Source organism: Martes martes, assembly GCF_963455335.1.
Source record: "Martes martes genome assembly, chromosome: 3".
NCBI classification, from domain to species: Eukaryota; Metazoa; Chordata; class Mammalia; order Carnivora; family Mustelidae; genus Martes; species Martes martes.
This window is the reverse complement of record NC_137890.1, coordinates 50626822-50644566: the sequence shown is the minus strand read 5'-3', so window position 1 is coordinate 50644566 and position 17745 is coordinate 50626822.

The window sequence follows — 17745 nt, the reverse complement described above, 5'->3', positions numbered from 1 at the left end:
GTAAGTGCTACGATGAAAATTCGTATGAAAATTTTTGGACAGACATATGCTTTCATTTATCTGGTTATATATATAAGGGTGCAACTGGTAGATCATAAAATATATTTGTTTAAAATTTTAAGAACCTTCAAACTACTTTCAAAGTGAAAATGCATCTGTATACCAGTGGTATATCAAGATTGTTGTTTTTTCCATGTTATTTTGCCTTAATTTTGAAGGATGTTTTGATGGATTTAGAATTCAGTGTTAGGATTTTTTCCCTTTCAGCACTGAAAAAGTTGTTCCCTTATTTTCTATCTTCCATTTTTCTTATGATACATCAGCTGTTTTCTTCTTTTCCTGCATGTAATGTGTATTAATTTTCTTTGGATACTTATAAGATTTTCTGTTTTGTTATTCATTGTTTTACTCTTATGTAGCTGGATGTAATCTTGAAAATTTTAACCAGTTTGAGATGAGGAACTTCTTGAATGTTAGATTGATTTCATTTATTAAATTTGGAATATTTCTTCTAAGTAGGTTTCATGCTCTTCTCCTTCTGGGACTACACTTATACATGTGTTAGATCATTTGTAATGTCACTCTGACATTGTATCATATATATATATATATATATATATATATAGTATATTAGTTTTTTCTCTTTGTTCTTCAATTTGAATAACTGCTGTTGATCTAAGTAAATGGATTCTTTTGTTTCATCCTATATGCTTTTCAATCATCCAATATATTCAGCATTTCAGATATCTTTTTTATCAAAGTGAGAATTTCAAATTTATTCTTTTAGTTTACATTTCTCTTCTGAAATACTCCATATTTTGCCCTATTTCTCTGTCTTTTCCTCCACTTTATTTTTCATGTATTTGTAATAGTTAAATCAGAGGTTTATGGTAACTGTGAAACCCAAGGAAAAGTACCACCATTTTCTAGCCAGTGTCATTGTGGACAGAGTTATTATAGTCTCAGAATCAAGAAATTTGGTGAATCCATTGGAGTATTTTTGAGCATAAGCCACAGAAAATCTAAGTCAGACTATATGTGGCATGTGAAATTTATTGACCTTTTTAAAAAAGAAGTCCCAAAATATACAAGTATCAAGGAAGGTTTGATCAGTTTGTGCAGACACTAAAATTCTACCTTCTCTTTTTCTCTCTCTCTTTTTTTTTTTGCTCTTCTTCTGTGGTGTTGGTGTATTTCTTGGCAGACTGTCCCCTCATGTTTGACAGATGGCTGCCAGAACATTTGTAGCTTTCTCATTTACATGTAGAAATTTAATTAGTTTTCAATTGCTGTATAACAAATTGTCACAGACTTAATAGGTTAAATAATGCAAATTTACTATCTCACAATTTCTATAGGCCAGATGTCCAGTGTGGTATGTCTGGGTTCTCTGCTCTGGGATTTCCAAGGTTGAAATTGAGATTTTAGGCAGACTGAGTTCTCATCTGGAAACCAGGGGAAAATTGGTGTCCCAACTTTTTGTTGGAAGACTTCAGCTCCATGTGGTAGTACGGCTTGAGTTTGCCTTTTCCTTGTTAGTTATCAACTAGTCTCATCCTTTTACAGTCTCTCCACATTTCTTACATATCACCCGTTGTATCTTCAGCCCAGCAACAACGTGGCAAATCCTTCTCCTGCTTCTCTGATTTCCTTTGCTCCTGCTAGCCTGAGAAAACTTTTTGCTTTTTAAAGACTTACATGATGAAGCTAGGCCCACCTAGATCATCTCCCCACCTTGAAGTGTATCCAATCAGTAATTAATTACATTGCTGCATGCTGTTGTGTCATGTCATGGAATCTTGGTAGTAACACCAGAGGATAGAGATTGTGGGGACCATCTTATAGTTACACTAGTACAGAGAGGTTACTTCTTTTGGAGCTCGGTGTGTTCAATATTGGAGCAATCATTGTTGCCAGAAAAATGGTATAGAGTGATTTTCTATGGCCAGTTACAGTTGGGAAACTGAGAGTCCTGTTAATCTGGGGAAATAGACGCTGAGGATGCAACCAGTAAATGTTGACCATGCTGGAGTTCTAGTCCTGGCACTGCCACTTATCAACCATGCAGAAAATTTGGGCAGAAAATTCTGATTGTTTTCTTGTGTGTGAAATAGTGATGATAATCCAAATGTAGCAGATGTTGTAAGTGCTCTGATAAAATCCCCTCACATCTCTTTTTACCATCCTGGTGTGGGAATTCCCCAGGTTATGTGTGTTTGCTTCTAAAAGCTGTACCTATCACTCTTGTGATTACACTGACTTTGCACAACTGTTTTCCCTGCAAGGCCAGAGAGGAGCTGCACATCCCCAGTGTTGTTAGTATGAAGAGAGAATCTTTCATCCCCTTTCTACATCCAAGTGGATAATGGGCACATATTCGGATGCTTTAAAATTAAAAAAAAAATTTCATTTTACAGATACTCTTTTTAAAAATAATTCCCAAATAACCAGAATTTTAATTTGCAACTCATTCATCTTGGAGGGTACACTGGTGAGATAGATGGTTTTCATTAGAAACACAGTGTGGACTCTCTTAAAACACCCATATGTATTTTTTTCTTTAAGACTGTTGTTGTTTATTGATGATACTAACCTAAGAAACTTTCAAAATAACATTGATGATGCTTTGTCCAAACTAATTATATATTTCCTGTTGTAGACCCCAAACTAATTTCTAAGGAAAAATATAAAAACTTCACCAGGTGTACTCCTCTAAAATGGTTGGGTGGGCATCCATTCAGGCATAAATCTTCATTAGACTCCTTATTTTATATTCACTCTTTTCAGTTGGTTGGCAGTGTATGTGAATGTGCTTTGATCAGAAGAACAGAAGTTCTCTTCTCTTGATTCTTGCCAAATAATATAATCTTGAAATTCCTGCTGTCAGTTTGTTATTAAATGCCCATTGTGATATGTAATATTTATGGAAAATTTCCTGAAGGCCACGCAACATATGCTCTTCTGGCTGTCCTGAATGTTACCTTTGGATAAAGTCCAGCCATCCGCAGTCTATTTTGCTGTGTTGGATAGTATTACTTTGACCCTTCGTAGGGTTACTCTTACTGAATTATGCTTTAGTGCTAGGCCATTGACCTACATTGAAAGACTTTATTTGAAATAGCTATGTGAAATGCATTATTATAGGAAGTGTAAGGAAGCATAGGGAACATTGAGTTCTTTATTATGGAGAGTCCCCTTTATATGAAAAAAAGAAGAAATTTTTCTCAGGTTTATCATTCAAAACAGCTCTGCTTCTACTGAAAAACTGATTTGATTTCATATTATGGCGCCTGTGAATCTGGTAACAGATCATGCTTTGGTCACTAGGAATGATATTTGTGGACATTCGTCCCCCCTCTGTTGTAATAAAGTATGGAATGCTTTCTTAGTGTGCTTACCCAACCCAAGGTGTGATTATGTCCCCTTTGTGATGATTCTCTTGACTCTATATTTCATCCTTTGTACTGAAATATTTTTCTAAGATACTTCAAATCCTTTGTGAAGGGAGAAAGGGGATTTCAAGAGCAGGTTAAACACTGCTGCTTTATTTGCCTTCTCTTAATTTTCTGTCTCTTTTTAAAAGTTGGTAATTACCTATTATATATGTTTCATATATTCACCATTTAAAACCTGTCATTCTTTCATTAACTAGTTCAAATATTTTTATATGGTTCCTCTGCTAAGTTCAGGGAACAAGATGAAAAATATAATTCATGTTTGAAAAAAAATCCATAAATTTCAATGGTAGAGGAAAATAAACTGACAAAGGGTAATGTGAGAGGCTATGAGACCAGAAAGAAGGGATACCTAATTCAGACCCTCGTTTAGTCAGACAGGCCTTCACAAAATCTCTTTGAGTTGAAATTTGAAGGATTTCTTTCTTGCAGGCAGGCCAAAAAGGGGATAGGAGTAGTATGAGGGAGAGAGTTACGGTCAGAGGGAAATTCACCAAGACATGAGAGATGGCATGTGACCATTTCAGAAAGGCTTGAGAATAAGCTACAGGAGCACTGACAATAAATGAGACTGGATGGCAGAAACCTTGATGTCAAACCAAGGACTCAATTTTTTTTTTCCCCCTGAAGCATCAGGGAACCACCAAAGGATCCCATGGAAAAAGATAAAGTCAAACAGATGAATTTCTCATATCCTCCCCAACAGTTGCCGTCGTGTCTTGAAAATATTAGGTATTCAGTGAATTAATAAATTGGGTACTCCAAGAAGTTTAATTGCATGTTTCATTCATACTCTTCTCAACCTTGTTTCCTTTATAAGGTTTCCCATGCATGAAGTTTGTTAGAAAAGGAAGACTGTTCTTCCTCTCCATTTTGTCATTTTCCCCTTTCTGCTCATTTCTGTAGGTGATTCATGGGGAAGGTGAGCTCTGGAATCAGGTAACCAGAGATCATCCCCTGGCTTGACCACTGGTAATGTGCACAGCCTGGGACAAACAGCATATCCTCTCTGGGCCTTCCTCGTAAAATAGGTCAGGGATTTAATGAGATAAATGTTCACTGAAGTATGTAAACAGTGAGTTTACAGAGTTAGTGCTATAGCAGGGTTATTCTGTTTCTTTTCACTAGTTTCAGATACATTATTCTTTTCCTTATTGATGTTTGCTTTGGCAAAGTGCAGCCTCTTCTATATAATGTCTATAGTAAAGAAACTGTGCCATCCCACAAGCTTCTGAAGAATATATGAAGTTAGTGAAATTTTTAGCCTACATGAGCTTTATCTCTCTGACATGAAGATGGCTTTTGTCACAGTGTCACTATTTTTTGCTCTGATTCTAAAACTTTTACATTATGGGTTTTCATTTTCATTCTAAGAATCTGAATCACTGCAAATAGTTCTCATGTTTATTTCTACTAGGTGCATTGTAAGTATTATCTTAAAGTGGATTTCGCACGAAGGCAGTTGCTAATCTTTCTTTTTAAAAGGAGTCACACAGCTACCCTCCTCCTGTCAGAATATATTTTTTTCTGTGTATATATATACACACCCACACATAGTATATGCATATATATTTGTACTTACATTAAATATAAAATGCACTTATATATTTTATGTAATATGCGTTTCTTTTAATCTTGATTTTCTCTAGTTGGAAAAACCTAGGGAGCACCAAGCTTGGACAGTATTTTCAGAAAACATTATTAATTTATACCGTGCTGTTTCCCAAAAAAGGATTTCAGGTCATTTACAATAAAGAAAAATGTCGTTACCATAAAACCCAAACCCATTAAAATCAGTATAAAACAACAAGAGCCCAGTAATAAAGGAGAAAGGGGAATATTGGGATCTATAGAAAAACACTCTTTAAACATTTTCTTGGAACAAAGAATCCGGAGGGTTCAGTGAAATGTATTCTCTGGAAAGCCTTCTTTTATCATCACTAACAGCTTGTTTTAAATTACCCTTGCAGGGGGAGTTTGGGAAAAACACTTTTTTAAAGATTTTGCTAAGTCATTATCTTGTAGCCTCTGTTTGCCCCAGTTTTCAGGGGCTAGTCTTTGTTTCTCCCTGACCCGCCCAGATTTCACCGCTCTCCAAAGGGGCCTCCCCCATGTTTCTCTCACTAGACATTTGCCTATCTGTCATTACTCTCCTTTTTCCTGATACAAAGTGTCCTTTACTTTCTAGAGCAGGGATCTCCTCTCCTTGATAAGATAACTTTTGTTACAGTAGTCTCTCTACCAGCATTTTCTTTTGTCTAGAAGAGAAACCAGATTTGCAGGCAAAACTGGGATGGGAACTGTATTTGCCAATTCCTCCCTTTCTGTATGTGACCCTTTATTTTGTACTCATACCATATGTCCAAACATCATCCATTTCCTCTTCTCAATTCTCTGATCCTGGATGCTTAGGCTTTTTTCTTCTTGGTCTCAAGATAGGGTTGGAAGTTTGATTGAATTGAAGGACAAAGGGGAAACATAGCTCATCATATGTAAATCTTCATTTTGCTGTGGGGATCAGAAATGTTATAGCTGTTATTTACTCTAACACAGTGATAAATAAATGCAGAAGCTTTCCATAGATTCCTATGCAGATCCTGGTGCCAACTGGACTTTCATTTTTTTTTTAAAGATTTTATTTATTTATTTGACAGAGAGAGATCACAAGTAGGCAGAGAGGCAGGCAGAGAGAGAGGGGAAGCAGGCTCTCTGCTGAGCAAAGAGCCCCATGTGGGGCTCGATCCCAGGACCCTGAGATCAGGACCTGAGCCAAAGGCAGAGGCTTACCCCACTGAGCCACCCAGGTGCCCCTGGACTTTCATTTTTATTCCTGCAATATATCACTCATAATGATTTTGTCCAGTTCCGTACTTTTCACACTGTTCACTGCTCCCTGATATTTCAGCACAAGCAAACAATCTTCTGAAAATACTTCTCTCAGTTTGAAGGACAATTAATGAGAAACATACCAGAAAGGTTATTATGCCTATTTTCTGGCCAGAGCCCTTTGAATCACCCAAAGGGAAGCTAAGTATTATTTTGACATTCATTATTGGCTGAACACCGACTATGTGTTTCTGAAGATAAGATTGGCAAACTGCTTCCACAGCCGGATCCACACAGCATGGTATGTGCTTGTGAAAGGGACTCATCTGGTCTAAGTTCTCCTGCCCTTACAGCATGCAGAGTTCAGCTGGAATGTGAAGCTTGAGTAGTATTTCTTTCCAGAGGCCATTAACTGTCCATGAGACCTCAAAGTTATTATGAGCTGGAATATTCCATTCATCCTGGACTGTTGACTTAGCCTCTGTCTAATTGCATAGTAGCACAATGGACCACAACAGTTATTTCCCTTGTTAATTCAGGAATTTCCTTTTAGGCGAAAAACCTCCAAATCAGTAGGTAATAATAAAATAAAAACTGTAAAGAATGTTTCAAGAGAAAGATGAAGAAACTAAAGCAATCAAATTAAAATGTGTTTCACACCTCCCCAGCTCTTTCTCGATGCCAGCACTTTCTGCTCTTGCTTTTGGTCTCGGTCTCTAAACTTCTGTGACACTTTTCATGTGTGCACTCATACCTGTCCTGCTTGCAGACCCCAAGCAACCTCTGCTCACACTTCTGCTGCCCTTGGAGTATTTAGGATAAATCCTCCACAGTGAATTTCCATGCCTCACCTTCTCCAGTGCCCATTTTTCAGAGCCCTTTTACCCCACAGTAAAATAGCCCAGGAGGGTGATTGGAACAGGTGTGAAAATTTAAGCATTTTTTTCCTGTTGCATTGCCTGCTTCCATCACTTCTCTTTTTTCTTCTTAAGCTGATACTCCGCTCCATCACACTGCTTTTATAGCTGCTGTTCAAACTTTAATGAGGACAATCAATGCTTGCTCTGCCTTTTTAAAAAACAGATTAGAACTCAGAAATTACAATGTCCAACAACTCCAATTGAGTAAACACAATTATATTAAAACTGTGAATTAAAAACAGTATCTTACAAATTTAATACCTTAATTTACAGACAACCAAGGACCAAATGTCTCTGTTTGACTGTTATGCATCCTAAATTTGCTATTCAGCCGTGGTGACCTTGCTTCAGCAAATAGCGTTCAAGCCCGTTTATTCATTTTCCACCCTGAGACCAGTTATAGCCTATTTCCCATAAGGATGACCAGTATCAAGGCAGCTCACCTCACATCTGTCATTATAAACCTTTTGAAGCTAGATCATCCATGTTTGAAGCACCTGGTACAGCCATAGAGATGAATGGCGTGAGTGCTTTCTCTCCTGGCTGCATTTCCCTAACAGAAGACTGACGATATAAATAAGTTTAGGACACTGGCAATTGAAAATCACCAAATACCCACCTTCACTGGTAAATGCACATCTGTTTTAGTTATTTGTTTCTGTACTTTTATTCCATGGCCTGACCATAAAACAAACTCAAGTGTGGAGATTAAAATGACTTAGAAACTGTAGTGCCAGATAGACCTTTTCTGGGCTTTGACAGAGCAAAATTATCTGGGGATGGCCTCAGTGAGGCCCGAGGGTTTGATTCAGGGGAGGGTAAAGGTGGCCTCCCCACCTTCCATCTGAAACCCCTTTTTGAGGGTGGGTGCTCACTAGAGATGGTGAGCCCCTCTTTTCCCTTCTGATAGTTGAGAATGAAGGAAGCTGAGTTTCTGAACATGATGAATTTGTCTTCAATGGCAAGGATGGCAGACTGGGGATTGCAGAGTGGTTGGAGAGGACCACGGCTTTGTTGTGCATTGTGAGGATTAAATATGAAACCAAGCCCAGAACACTACCACTCAGCAACATGCCCTTGTAGCCCACGTGCGATGCCTGCTTGACTGGCACAAGTGTGTGGTGTGCCTTCCTGAAGCATAACTGAGCAGGCCATGCCCGTCACCAAGTAGAGATCCCCCCCCGAAGGCTGGGGAATTGAGCATGAGCCTTCCCCGCGTGTGCATTCATCTTGTCCTGATTTATGCCAGCTCTTTTGTGTCTCCGTGATTTTTCACGCTGTTTAAACAGGGCTTCCTGCTTCTCTGACCTCTCTCAATATGCTGATTAGAAGGGAAGGCGGTTAAGCCCTGGGAGAACAGGAAGAAACTGAGACATCTTTCATCAGCTCTGCCTTGTTAGACAACCTTGCATCCTTCTCCTCCTTTAGGAAGTGTTCTCAGAGTTTTCTGGCTTCACTTCTCTACACATGGTAGCTGATTTCCATCTTTGATTGTATTTTGCTTCTATCTAAAACACCTTGCTCCTTTTCAGTCCATTTGGCCACATACCACAAGGCCCAGTCTTCTCAGACACGCCCTGCCCGCCCCTAAATCCAGCAAGCCCTCATCGCTTTGCTCCTTGCACTTTCCTATACCGTCTTCCTCCTTTCACTATAGGACACTACCAGTCTTGCGAGGTTCCCTTGGTGGTCTCCCCTTCCTTTACCTGTTGCACCGTATGGACGGTAGAACCTCTGTGGTTTCTCCTCTTTTACTTCTTTCTACTCCCCAGGTTCCCAGTCCAATGATAGATCTCTGGCTCCATGGGACCTCTTTAAAGCTTAATATCTCAGCTGTGAGAACAGAAAGTAGGGCTCAAGTTTTCTACTCTGATTTTTGTATTGGTCCTGGCTCCCTGTGTTGAGATGGATTTAGAGGGGCTGGTAGGAATGAGCCTTGACTGACTGGCTGGGGGGAGCCACAGGGTCTGAATTCAAAGAGTGACACTGGGGCCATCTACATGGGATTCCACCCTAAATCTCAGGTGTGATCATGTTAAAAAGAAAACTTAAATAGCCCGCAGCCAGAAGGTATGCATCTCATGCCCATACTGTGGATCTCGATGATCCTTTTCTTTTCTGCCTCCCTATAACTTCTCTCTTCTTACGCCGGATTGAAGCAGTGCCATTACCTAAACACATTTTGTCTCTTTGTTTTTCCTCATGCCTTTCCCTTCAAATCCCCCGCATACCCTGCACTACAAACTGTTATAACACGGGCTTAAATCTTGCTTCCTCCATGAAGTGTCACACAATAAACTTTTTCTCTGCTTCCCTGTTCTATGGAATGTATACAATGCCCTTATGCTGTTCTGTACTTTCTCTATTCTGTCTTCGCCATATGTTTATGTTACCCTGTCACAGAATTTTTGGAACTGAAATCTCTGCTCACCCGACTCTACCCTCGTTTGTCCTTTGCCTGGCACCGATTTACAGAGGAGAAGACTAAAACTCAGAAGAGTTGTGACATGTGCACATGTGATTGCCATTGACCAGATGGAACTAGAAGCCAGGTGTCCTAACAACTGCTCTTCCCAGTGGTGTTACTAAATTGTGAATGCAGACCACTTCCCAGCAACAAACAGCAAACAATTCCTTCATCAAATGAGCAACTCCTGAGACAGTTGGGGTATTTTTCAGCTTTCTTTTGTGTGCGGGTTCCTCAATACAGCTTTTTTTTGTGCACCAGTTTCTCATGCATTGACGTGTTAGAGTAAATAGATCTGTTTTTCTTTATGCATATTATTCTTTGCTACTTTCCGTGCATGCATACTAATTCCTTGCCCACCATTGTCCTTGTTCCTGCCCTTTCTTCTGTCCCCAGCTGTTTTTGCCTCTTTTTTTTAGGTCTTGCCCCTTGATCTGTCCCTGTTCCTTCATTATTTTGGATCTTTCCTTGCCCAGTGTTTTGACGGGCCCCAGCTCTGACGTCCAGTGGTGAAACGGATGTATCAGTGGTCTTATATTCATGTTCGGGGTACTGTGAGTTAGTGCTTGCAATTTGATTTCAGTTAATTGTTTGGCTACAGCTCTTCCACTAAATTGACCTCAAGTAGTGAATTGTAAACTTTCTGCTCAAAGGGGCAATTTCTTGTTCATCATTGAAAGACCCAAAACACCTAATAGAAAGTCTTGCAAATGTGCCCATTGACAGTCAATGCTTGTTGAAACAGGAAATAAGTGCTAGGCCAGATCTTATAATCATGAGGTTTTTGACTCAAGGGAAAACTAAAGCGAACTAATGCCTCTTAATAAAAATAATGTAGAATATTTCTCTTCTTGCTTCGTACCAAAAGTATGGAAATGTGATATGAGTCTATTCTTATCTTATTCGTTGATCTATCTTGGACAAACCAAACATACCTAAATCTGCAAAATCAGCTTGAACAGTGTTGGGATCATGAGGTTAAGTGCTTTAATGTTATTGAAAAACTCATGTCTCCTTTCTCATTTGAAAAAAGGATGGGATACTCATAATTTAATAAATAATTACTGAGAAAAGAAAAAGCTCTGATAGCAGAATTTACTTGACCACCATGCATCCACTCATTAGTGTTAAAGATGAACCATGCTTCTAGATCTATGTGCTCCTGAATTCAGTATGTGCAATGAGGGAATAGGTAACATCATTAACTTTCAAAGCTTCAGCTCCCATTAAGCCTCCTGGGTGCAGACAGTCACATCAATGGTAGTTCCTCCTTCTCTGGACAAAACACTGGCCACATTTTCTATTTCTCTCTAGTATTGCTACCAGACAAAATTTTGGAGCTACCTAAATTTAAATGTAGAGCCAAACAATAACCAATATAATTAATAGAAGTAGTGTATCTGCAGAAGAGAACCCTAAAATAAGGGGTGGACTTCAGAGAAGACTTCTTCTTTCATTTGAAAAGAAGAGAAGTTCCTGTGTCCAAAGTTAATTAATGCTATGTCCAGTGTTAATATTCAAATGAGCAGCAAAGCGGAGACACAGATTATCATAAACTATACCAATTTTATTTCCTGTCCAGTGTTGACTTTGGTTGAGATTTAGTTCCTTTGTCCATGTAAGAAAATAAATTTGGAATCCTGACTTGGGTCCTTGTTAAGTCAGTGTTTCTCGTACTCAGGGTAAACAGTGAAGAGGTTATGAAAACTGCAGACTGAAACACTTCACTGGAAGCTTAGGTGCTGGAACTATGGTACTTGGATTTGAAACACCCCCCTCAAGTGATTCTACTGCACTTGGAAGTTTGAGGACTATTGATGTGTGTGATTTGGGGCAAGTTTCCAAACATTCTGAACTTAGTTTCTTTGTGTGATATTGGAAAAAATAATACTGAACAGGTTGTTGGGAAGGCCACATAAGGTCACATAATGTAAATGGGTAGTAAAAGGTGACATATGTTCTTTTCTGCCACCCTATAGCCTGCATGTGATCTTCCAAGGTGTATGTGTATACATACATACACACACATATACCCAAGCTGGACTCGTGGTCACATCCCTCCTTGTCAGGCTTTCATATTATTTTTTGTATACCTGTTCTTTAACCTCAGTTTGACTCTGTCATATTCCTTTTTTAGTCATTAATCTATTCCATATCAATAGGAAAATAACTCCTTTTAATGGACAAAATCTTACTCTATCTCTAAAGATATTCAACTGAAAAACTTGTTGATTATTGGAAATGTACCCAGGAAAACATCAGCAAAAATCCCAACTGAGAACAAAACCAGGAAATGAGGGCCAGTAACTATGCAAGCCTTTAGAAACATTAGTTTCTTAACTGATTTCTGCTCCAATATTGTTTTGTGGATATCATTTGTGTTGAAGTCTCCTCAGCAAGAAAGTCTTGGTAAATGCATTATGATCTGGACATCAGGTAGATAAAGGTTTACTTATTACTCTTTATCAAAGTGTTACTTCAATAACCATAAAACAAATGCAATAACTAATAAATGAATAGTAGTACTAAATTACTAATAAATGACAAAGAAGTAATAGTCATAACATCACTTTAAGGACATGAAAAGGAGCTGTTAATTGAAGGTTAAGGGAGAAGTTATAATTTTTGTTTCTAAATAGTTTCATCTTTAAAAATAAAAATGAGATATTTCCTATTTTGATATCTAACTTTGAAATCATGAGAAAGTGTCATGAACACTTAAGTAGGAGCACTTACCAGACTATCCAAATTAGAGTTCAGCTGTGTAAAGCCCTCTTTTTGATGCTCAGAGATACTGAAAAACTAGCTTGAGTAGTGATCTCATAAAATCGATTTGTAGGCTTAACTTTTGGTTCTGTTTCTGTGTCAACAGTGGAATGATCAGTACTGAGGCATGACTTACAAATGTGGGGACCGATCCTTCATAGGTCCCTTGAATGGCATGTTTTTAATTCAGATATGAGAGTGTTAGGGAATATTATGTTTGCTGAATAAGCATTTTTTTTTTAAGATTTATTTATTTACTAGAGAGAGAGTGCGGGGGCCGGGGGCGGGGCGTGGGGGGAGAAGCAGACTACTCCTGAGCGTGAAGCCCGACGTAGGGCTAGTTCTCAGGACCCTGAGATCATGACCTGAACTGAAGCTGAGAGACACTTAACGGACCCACACAGGAGTCCCTGAACAGGCATAGATTTTGAAAGTTGGAGCATTACTATTTGGACTTAATGTGTTTGAGGGGAGCTTGCATATTCAGCCATCTAGCCATCTGGTTATTTCTTCTTAGGTGAGCTCTGTGTCCAGAGTTGTATATGGACTAAGGACGTAATGGTAACCCCAGAGTAATTTGGAATGCAAAAGCAGGTTCTCTTTTACTTTATGGAAAGAAATGTAGTATGCATGCCTCTGAAAACAGCTTAGATGGCGTGCTTTCCAAGGACTAAGCAAGGAATTTGTTCCCTTTTGTTCTAAGCTACATTTACCTCTGAGGAAGTCAATATTACTCGTTGCCCATCTTCAGTTACATCACTATGGTCATGAAGACAGAACCTCAACTTTGTCTGGGAAGGGAGAGCATTGTCATTGGTGATTATCTATCCTCTGAGTAGCTGGTAATAGAAATCAGTTATTTACTGTGCACCTAACCACAGCCTCACAATTCACAGTGTAGCCTTTGACAGAGCAGCTTGTGCAAGTCAGTTTTCAAGTGTTGTAGGATTCCTTCACAGGTTAGAGTCTAAGCAAACAGCATTTTCTCCTGTACTTTTAGCAGGTCTTTAATAATTTGTTGTTCAAAGTTGAACATTCATTCTAGGGCAGCTACCTAATCTCTCCACAAGTTAGCACTATATTGCTAATTAAAAGGAAGAAAACAAAATCAATACATGTGTTTTCCTGAAAAAGAGAAATGTATGTAGTAATTGTGGCCTGAAATATGGATGTGACCATTTTTTACAAAGTGGGTTATAAAAATCACATCCTAGGTACCCTTTCAGATTCCCTCTGACTTCCCGGACTCCCAGACACTCAACCTCTTGCTCCTCCTCAGCAGCTACCCTGACCTCTTAACCCTCTCAGTGGACACGGTTTTTCTGCCTGAGGCCAACCAGGCTCCTATATTTGGGTCCTGGAAATACAAACTTAAATAAAACACCACGCCACAGGATTTAAGATCTGACCTTTCCAGTGGTTGCGGAGGAACCAACTAATGCAAACCAGCAAGTTCAGGAGGCATCAAATCCCCCAGCAGCTACCTTTGACCACTGGGAAACATGAGACAGAAGTAAGCAGAGTAGATCAATGTGCTTTCCTTTCTCCCTCTAATAGACCGAGCTAAAGTAGGATTCCCCCATTTGGCCTTTCAAGAGGTGTTCTATGTGCCTGAGCAAAATCACCTGTAAAACAGTCTTCCGGGTCTTCCAGCAGCTCTTTGTGAAATAATGGAGAGCACTGTAACGTATCACCTTACCTTGCTTCTTAGAATATTCTCATTCACTTGAGACATTCTTCACTCTTAATGAAGATTTAGACTTTCTTAACAAATTATGGTCACTTACTGTTTTCCTAAGGGTCTTTCTAGGAGATCCAGGCTAAGACACAGATCATCCCTAAGTCAGTTGAATGCACCTGAAGTTGAAGAGAAGCAATCCCTTTTTGAAGACTCATATAATTACTTTTCATTTTAGATATTACTCATTAAAAATATTTGCAGGGTGTCTACTGTATAAAGGCATTGCTGTAGGTTTTTTAGGGGGAATCTCTGTGTTCTTGGGGGGTACATTGTGGTGTGAAAAGATTCCCAATCAGTGAAATAAGACCTTATATTGATCTTATATAACATAGATGGTTGTAGGTGTTATGGTGAACAATAAATCAGGGAAGTGGATAGAAAGTGGATGGTGTACAACTTAAAAAGGTTGAGAACATGCCATTTATGGAAAGATATAAAAGTAATGAGGAATTTAAGTGTATTTCTGGGGAAGAATATCCAAAAAAATGGAAATCCTAAAAATTGAATGGTATCTTATGTGTTGAAGAAATAGCCAGGAAGCCAGTATGGCTGAAAAATAGAAAAATAGTAGTGGATGAGGTCATTGAAGTGATGAGGGGCTAAATCCTCATGAGTTTTATGTTTAATATAACTCATCACACTTTTGAAAGTGAAAGAGGAAACCCAATGATTATATCTGGGTACTGCCCTAGTGAACTGGAATGAATGGTTACCCTATTTCCAGGCTATTATAAGAATTTAAGACACTTACTAAGTAGATAGAAAGCCATTGGAGAATTTTGAACAAAAGAATGACATGATCTAGCTTACGTTTTGATAATATGATACTGACCTTTGAGGGTGAGAAAAGGATTTTTTAAAAAAAGGACGGAGGCAGTTAAGAGCCTATGGCAATCATATTTACCTGGACATCTGGAATAAACACATTAAATCTGAAATTTGTGTCAATCACTATAGACAAAGCTATATGCTCTGATAACAAAGAAACCCCCATATCACATTGGCTAGTAGGGGTCAGCAAACAATGGCCCATAGGCCAATTTTAGCCCACCCCCCCCATTTCAGTAAATGCAATTTATTGGGACACAGCCACACATATCCATTTACAGTTGTCTATGGTTGCTTCCTCGCTCTAATGGCAGAGTTGAGTATTTGCAACAGAGACAGTATAGCCTGTAAGCTTAAGATATTTATCACCTGTCATTTTGCATAAAACATTTGCTGACCTCATGCTGAAAGCAAAAATGCTTTCTTTTTCAAACAACGTCTGTTATCCCCTCTTCCCATAGCAGCTCATTTCCAAGCACTGGATTCAGACATAAAAGTTGATCCCTTCTCAGGACTCCACTATTTCCATGAGGCCTTCACTAACACAAGGTATCACCATCATCATTTGTAGGAAGGTCTCATACCAGTTCTTAGGTGCTTTGCCTAGATGAGATAGACATTACCTTTTGGTGATGGCCAATCCCAGTAGACTTACCTAACTGCAGGGAGTATGGGTGATTTGAGGGAGAACTTGGATAGTTGGTCAACAGTAAAAATTCTTGCCCAACAATCATCAGTCCAGGCATGAGGCTGGAGTAGCTCACTGAAGGGGAGAGAGTTTTGATAGCAGAGAGAAAATGTTCGAAGAGTGTGTTGGGCCATTCTTAAACAAAAGTAAGAATTTAGAAGATTAGGAGCTAGAAAAGAGAAGGGGGTAGAATAGCCAAAGAGGTAAGTGTCAAACCAGTTACTTGAAAAGGCCCTGCATACCAAGTCAAAGAAATGTATCAAGAAGGAAGGAATTATATGCCACATGCTGTTAGGCCATGGAAGAGGAGGACAAGGATTGGATGTTGGATTTAGGGAGATCATTGATAACCTTGACAATGGGCATTTCAGTGAATTGGTGTGCTTTTGAAAGCCTGATTGAAGTGACTTTAAAATAGATTGAAAAGCTAGGAGTCAGACTGGAAAAATACAGTCTTTCTGAGTTATTCTGAGAATTTTGCGATAAAGAAAATGAATAAAATGGGGTGGGAGATAGGTAATGGAGTCAAAAGAGTGGGTTTCCACCCTTTTTAAATGAGATGAAAAAAACCTCATGTTAACGGAATTTTTTTGGTAGAGAAAAATGATGATAAAAGTATGAGAGACTACAGTTGTAATGTCTGAGTTTGGTAAGTGGAGAGAGATGGTGGACATGTGGAGGCTGCCCTTAGTAGGAGCTTGACTAATGAGAGGAATTAAATGAACACTAGTAATGTCTAATCTCTTAAAGAAAAAAAAAAACAATAAACCACTCTCACTTCTCAACATTTAGAGATCAATATTCTCTCTCTCTCTCTCTCTCTCTCCCCCTCTTTCCTTTTGAGCAAAGTTAATTCCAACATACTCCCTTATTCTGAAACATTTTGGGAAAAAGCAACTCCAATTAGGTCAACAGCTTTCTGACTTTTAAACATCAATTTTTTAACCCTGGTAACACTTTATAATTAGTAAAACACTGACTGGATTTCTTTTAATTACTATAATCCTACTACCATCCCCATGGTGCTAGGATGGCCAGATGTTCAGCTTATATTTTACAATAATTGTGTAACTGAACCTCTAAAGAAGGTTTAAGTTATTTTTTTCCATGGAAGGTAGCTCTTTTCATGGTGAGCTATAAAATTTCAAGTGGAAACTGTGTATTCCCTCTCTAAATGCTGTTTAATTTTTCTAGTAGCAATGCTCCGCTACTGTATTTATTTCAAACTGTATATTTTACCCTAAATATGAAAAAGTGATTTTTCGTAATAAAGAAGAAAGGGTAATGTTAAAAATCAATGATAGTACAGACCTGTAATTGTACCTAATTTGTCCCACACAGGTGTGTGTGTGTGTGTGTGCATGCCTGCACACGCATGCGCACGTGTGTGTTTTAATCATAAATAAAACAAAGAGTAGAATTTAACAATCCCTTTTAGCATGTTAATTTCTCATTTTAACAAGACTTTTTTTTTTTGAGATACAATGGTTGACATGAATCCCATAAGTTTCATTACCTTTTTTCTTGCCCTTTTTAAAAAAACAGCTTGCACATCTCCAGCATTGCATAAAATACCCATTTGTAATTATGCTTAACCTTTCCAAAGCCTCTGAGTATAGTCTGCTCATTAATCTTTAACCTGACAAGCCTTGGGGGTTGTGAAATTAGTACCTCCATGTATTAGAGACACAGAGACCATAGACAAGGGGTACAAAAGGGGTAATTAAGAGGAGGTATGAAAAGAAATAGAACAAAACTAGAGGGATATGATTATATTATGGTAGGTGTCAGTGAACAGCAGGGACAGTAGAATGCAAATCATAGACAGAGTTCAGGAAATAAACCAAGCTGTACATTTTTAGAACAAAACCAATCTAATCATATCCTGTCCTACTCAAGTGAGAATAACTTGCGCCAAATTGATCTAAAATAAAGATTTACAAATATAAACATATGAAGTATGGATTGGCTATGCTTCTATAGAACATTCCCCATATGCATTTTCCCATATTCTACTAGAGTATAACAAAGGATATATTTTAAGTAAAACTACA